This window comes from Bos grunniens, chromosome 19 (genome assembly GCF_055505025.1).
Source record: "Bos grunniens cultivar Pamir isolate PY7600 chromosome 19, Bosgru_T2T1.0, whole genome shotgun sequence".
In the NCBI taxonomy this organism is placed as follows: domain Eukaryota; kingdom Metazoa; phylum Chordata; class Mammalia; order Artiodactyla; family Bovidae; genus Bos; species Bos grunniens.
This window is the reverse complement of record NC_141183.1, coordinates 39,585,428-39,591,549: the sequence shown is the minus strand read 5'-3', so window position 1 is coordinate 39,591,549 and position 6,122 is coordinate 39,585,428. Positions and strand designations below refer to the sequence as shown.

At 38.5% G+C, this 6,122-nt stretch overlaps 1 pseudogene across 1 annotated transcript; it reads left to right on the top strand.

The window, feature by feature from the left end:
- Nucleotides 1-572: 572 nt before the first annotated feature.
- LOC147352317 (olfactory receptor 1468-like) lies at nt 573-2,408 on the top strand (annotated as a pseudogene). The gene has a single exon (XR_015148072.1). The product of XR_015148072.1 is annotated as an olfactory receptor 1468-like (transcript).
- The last annotated feature ends 3,714 nt before the right edge of the window (nt 2,409-6,122 follow it).

Sequence of the window (6,122 nt, the reverse complement as noted above, 5' to 3'; positions counted from 1 at the left end):
AGATAAGGGAGCTGTAATTTGGAAAGGCTGTCAGTGGATGTTTCTACCTTCCGTATTTTTGGTGTCTGTTGAAACAATTCAGTGATCTCTTGGATGGCCTGAAAGTTTTCTTTTTGTACTTCTCATTGTCCTAGATGTTAAGGTTCATCAGTGAACAAAGTAGAACTTTTTTTATCTTTAGCATCTATCAAAGAGCAAATAATCCATGTTAAATGATCTGGAAGACGAGTTCCTAGGAGAAGGAATGGAGTGGGATGGGGATAGCACGCATTCAGGTAATGAAAGCATGATGTGCTATGATGGGCAAAAGTAGTCTACCTTTGAGAAAATGAGAGATACCTGGTCTACTTGGAGTAGAGAGAGGGTTGGCCATGAGCTCATTGCTCTGATGAAATAAAGGTCTTGTGGACCATGTCAACCCTGATAAAATAAGGTCTTTGTGTTAGTGGAAAGGGGAAACTCTTCAGTTAGAATAGTGACATGGAAATGTTTGAGTTATAAAAAGAATGATTCTGGATAATGTCAATGCATTATAGGGAAGTGAAAGTAGAGAGAGTCCAAATTTGTTGACATTGTTTAGGTGAGAATAGTAACTGAGCTAATGGTGGCTGTAGGATGTCAAGAAGGGCATATATGAGAAATGTTCAGAAAGCGGGACTGGAAACATAGTAAATGAACAAGGAGAGATGAGGAGAGGGAGAAGTCAAGGATGGCTCTCAGGTCTGGCTTGTATATCTTGTAGGTGGTACTGTCAATCACTGAGGTAGAGAACATTGGGAGTGAAGCACATATGGGACTGAAGAAACAACAAGCCTAATCTCGGGAAGATTTGTCTTGGAGTGAAGGTGAAACATGCAAATAAGATGGTCATCAGGGAGTTGAGCACCCAGGTCTGTAGCTCGGAAGAATGCTGTGGGCTGAATAAGAGTAGAAGGACAATACACTGAGGATCCCCAATATTCAAAGGATGACTTGGCACAAAGACTTCTCTAATGACTGTGTGAAGAAGGTGTTGTTATGGAAGCCAGAATAAAACAGGAGCATGAGGTATCACCATGGCCAAGAGATGAGAGAGTCCTACAAAGGGAAAAGTGATCATTAGTACTGAATGGGATATGTTATTGAATTTAGAGACATGAATGTTATTGCAGACTTTGAAGGGGGAGTTTCAGTAGCATCACCGGCCGCCTGTGCCTAAATTCTCAGTCATCCACCATTTGACAATAAGCCACATGCTATACGCATTATTTATTTTTTATATCTGGATTTAAGGTCTGTGACTTTTTATAAATAATCGAGTTATCAAATGACAAAGAGGAACCAAACCATCATCTCAGAGTTCCTCCTTCTGGGCCTGCCTATCCAGCCAGAGCATCAAAACCTGTTCTATGCTCTGTTCCTGGCCATGTATGTTACCACCATCCTGGGGAACCTCCTCATAATGCTCCTGATTTGACTGGACTCCCACCTCCACACACCCATGTATTTGTTTCTCAGTAACCTGTCTTTCTCTGACCTCTGCTTCTCCTCTGTCACAATGCCTAAGCTGTTGCAGAATGTGAAGAGCCAAGTCCTGTCCATCCCCTAGCAGGCTGTCTGGCCCAGATGTATTTATACTGTTTTTTGGAGTTCTTGAGAGCTTCCTGCTTGTGGCCATGGCCTATGACCACTACAAGGCCATCTGCTTCCCCCTGCACAACACCGCCATCATGAGCCCCAGGCTGTGTCTCCCCCTGCTGGCGCTGTCCTGGGTGCTGACCACTGCCCATGCCATGTTGCACACCGTGCTCATGGCCCGGCTGTCCTTCTGCGCTGACAATGTGATTCCTCACTTTTTCAGTGACACATCTACTTTGTTGAAGGTGTCCTGCTCTGATACTCGAGTCAACGGGTTGGTGATACTTTTCATGGGAGGACTCATTCTCGTGATCCCATTTCTATTCATCATCATGTCCTATGCACGAATTGTCTCCTCCATCCTCAAAGTTCCTTCTGCCAGGGGTATCCACAAGGCCTTCTCCACCTGTGGCTCCCACATCTCCATGGTGTCTCTCTTCTATGGGACAATTATTGGCCTCTACTTGTGCCCATCAACTAATAATTCTACTGTTGAGGAGACCGTGATGGCCATGATGTACACTGTGGTGACCCCCATACTGAACCCCTTCGTATACAGCCTGAAGAACAGAGACATGAAAAGAGCCCTTGGAAGAGTCTTTTGGAAAAAGAAATATCTTTCTCTCTAAAATGGTAACAATTGGGATTTTTACACTATTTAATTCAGTGGTTATGATAATGTTGCCAGTGGAGTATTACTCTAAATCAGTAGCTTTCTTTTTTCAGTTTTAAAGCCATTAACCTTTTTATTCAAGCAAAACCTCACAATAAAGGCTAATATGAAAATATGATGACCAGGAATCTTTGTTTGAAGTGGAATTGAGGTCAGGAAACCATCTGCTCTGCATCTTTATTTTCCTCTTCCCAGGTGGGATTCATGTTTGAAAATAAGATTTATATATTTTTTGTGCAGAATGTTTACTACCCACGTCAATTCAGGAATTAGCTTTTCAAGCATCACTGAAATCATTGCTTTCTTCCTGCTCAAAAATCCTTAATGATGCTCGCAAATGAAGAAAGAATGAAATGTACGCTTTCTGGGTCACAGAAGCACAGAGACTCCTGGAGTTCTCTATTTCTGATACACCTTCACTTTTATCACCATGATTAAAAGCATTTGTTACTACCTTATCTCCATGCATATACTTACAGCATTTTATTCTTAATATTACTTTTTGGGACCAGATCAGAGCAACCTTCCTTTAAGAGAGATAATAAATAGAAAACACTTACTGAGTGTTTTTTTTTTATGTGTCACGCACTTTTCCCATCTATTAATCTACCACCTCTATGATGTTGCTCCTATTATTTTCCTCTTTACAGACAAAGTGATAGAAACATTAATTTACTGTCCAACATCACATAAGAAGTAAGTGGTGGAGTTAAGATCTGAACACAGGTGGTTTGGCTACACAGCTCTAGATCTCCATGACCATACAATACTGCATCTTCAGACTATAGAATCTTACTCCCTTCCGTTGTAACAGTGGATTCTGTCCAGTTCCAATCACTTGTCAATCAATCAAGCTGATTTTTCATGTCCTCTTCATATTTCTTATTGAGGCATTGAATTGCTATTTTCTTCATACAAAACCAGAAATTATAGAACAGAAGTTGTAAATTGTATTCCTGGGAGCCAAGCAAGAAATATGATGAGTGTAAAGTGTATCAGATTTAAGAAAACTCAACTGCAGGGATATGGTCAAAGATATTTTATTTTATGAATACATGGAGTATATATACCTCTACCATAACTCAAAAATCTATGCTACTAGAGATGATATAACTTTCATATTGAATAAATTCTAATTGAAAATAGAAATATTTAATCATGAAATATATTATTGTATCTTATTACTCCTTTGATTTAGAAACAAAATCTGGCAGTTTTCTTTCTGACTAGTGTGACATCGTTTGTTTTCTCTTGAATTACCTAGTAGAAAATTCAGACTTGGGTCTAATAACCAGGAGTGATATTTAGAGTTTTTTTTTCCTGTTTAATAATAGATAAGAGCTGTTTGCAAATGAATATAGGTCTTTGAATATAGGTCAAATTTTTGCACAAGCATTTTTATATTTAGAGTTGCTTTTCTGATGATATAAATAGAATTTTGATAATCTGAGGTTGCTATATATTTTTCAATATTACATTGCACTATATCATTAATGTTTTTTTTTTGCTCTTTATTTACACCATCCTATTGAGAGAGGTGAGCTAAAATGTTCATATAACACATAATATTATTTTATTGTCATATAATTGGTAATAAAGAAATCTTTTAAAATAATTCATTCTTCAACTCTATAATTTTAGATATCTAGACAGGTTATTACTTTCATTTCTGTAAATGCATTTTAGCAATTAGCTTGCATTATTCTTTGCCAAATTAAGTTTGCAAAGACACAGTTTAAGAAAAAGGAATCAGTCAATTGAATTATTTATTTGTTTAATTATTTGTGGATGCCTTTGCAGAGAAATATTCAGAGTGGTTACATGATTTTCAGTGTCAAACCGAGGCCGTGTATTTAATCAAAGCTTTGCAAATATTAAAGTTAAAATATTTTCTTTTGCCTCACATGAGTAACTCATTTTCTTTAAACATTTCCAAAGACTTTTTGGCCCCATGATGCCTAACCTCCATGCAGTACCCAAGGCCACCATCTTGTGTATCCAAGTTATTATGTAGAGTGTTGGATGACCAGTTCAATTTTGGGGAACACATTCAACTTATGATATTAATCACTGTTCTGTGATGGGCTTCATTTTTTACTTTTTAGCATTGAAAAATCACTTCAAAAAGTAAACTCATATTCAGTGTCATGCAAAATATTGCCACTTTGGATTTTATTTTTTAAAATGTTTGATATTATTACCAATATGGCCAGAATACAATTTGTAGCCAGTAATTTCAACCATCTCACATTAAAAATATGAAGCTTTTCTTTCCCCCAACGTATTTTCAACTAATATCTTAATATTGAACCTGTTAGGAGAGTCTTAGCCAAAATTTCTGAGGAATGATCAAACTTTTCATCAACAACACAAACAAATATGGTGAATTGAGTGGTATTATTTGCCTGTATTCTCATGTGGTAACAGACATATGAATGCTTGTCTGTGTTTGAAGCACAGAATTTTTGCTAAATCCTAAAGATCCTCAAAAATCTCTAAAAGATTTGATGCCCAATTATTTCATTTAATACAACAGAATTTCACAATATCATTGTTCATTTTATAATTATATGGAAAAATAAACCATTTAAACATTTAGTTTTAGTTTCTGCTTGTTCAATTTTTCATGTCAAAATTTTCTGTACAGTGGTCATTGTAAGATTTGCTTAAAGTAAAATAGTTTTGACACAGTTTCATTTTGCTTATTTACTAAACATGTTGGAATACTGTATTTTTCCAGAAAGAAATATTCTTGGCATTGTAGTACTGTGGTCAGGTAAATTGAAGGATGCATGCTGTGTGCTTAGTAGCTCAGTCATGTCCGACTCTTTGTGACCCTTTGGACTATAGCCTTCCAGGCCTCTCTGTCCATGGGATTTTTCAGGTAAGAATACTAGAGTGGGTTGCCATTTCTTCTTCCAGGGAATCTTCCTGACCCGGGATTGAACCCGTGTCTCCTGTGTTTCCTGCATTGCAGGTGGATTCTTCACCTGCTTAGCCATTGGAAAGCCTAAGTTGAAGAATCTTATGCTACAAAATTCTCGTATTACTGTTGTGCTGTGCTGTGCTTAGTCGCTCAGTTGTGTCTGACTCTTTGCGACCCCATGGCCGGTAGCCAGCCAGGCCCTTCTGTCCATGGGGATTCTCCAGGCAAGAATACTGGAGTGGGTTGCCATGCTCTCCTCCAGGGAATCTTCCAAACCCAGGGATGGAACCTGTGTCTCTTATGTCTCCTACGTTGGCAGGCAGGTTCTTTACCCACTAGTGCCACCTGGGAAGACCCAGTTAATCACGCAGATAGGCAGTTCTACATCTTCCCAGAGCCACTTCATCTCGTCCATGAGGACTTTCTTGCAAGTTTGAGAAGCAGGTGCAGCAAGGCATGTGACAGCATTTTATAGCATGCTATAAGAATTAGATGACATTTTATATTGTCTTTAAATACTAAGGAATTGGATTGTATGAATGCTCTTGCAATTTTGTGACTGTGTTTTTGAGACAGAGAAACAAGAAGACAGGGAAAGTAGAAAAGAGACAACATGAGCTTGTGATGTCCATACCTTACTCTCTGTTCGTGTGGCTCTCAGAGTCTCTTGGTTCTGCTGCCTCCAGTTTCCTCCTATATAGGATGAAAATTCAGTCAGGACACAGAGGACCCTAAGACACTGCTTTGTCAATAGGGCTTAGTGACTTGTCCTACTGGCTAAAGATGGGAAGAAGGTATTAGTGCCTGGATCTTCTGTCCCTATGAGAGAGGAGACAGAATGGAAGGCTGTGGATGCCCTGATGAGGATGATGATCTGAGAAATGATGCTTCAGTCTCACACTCAAA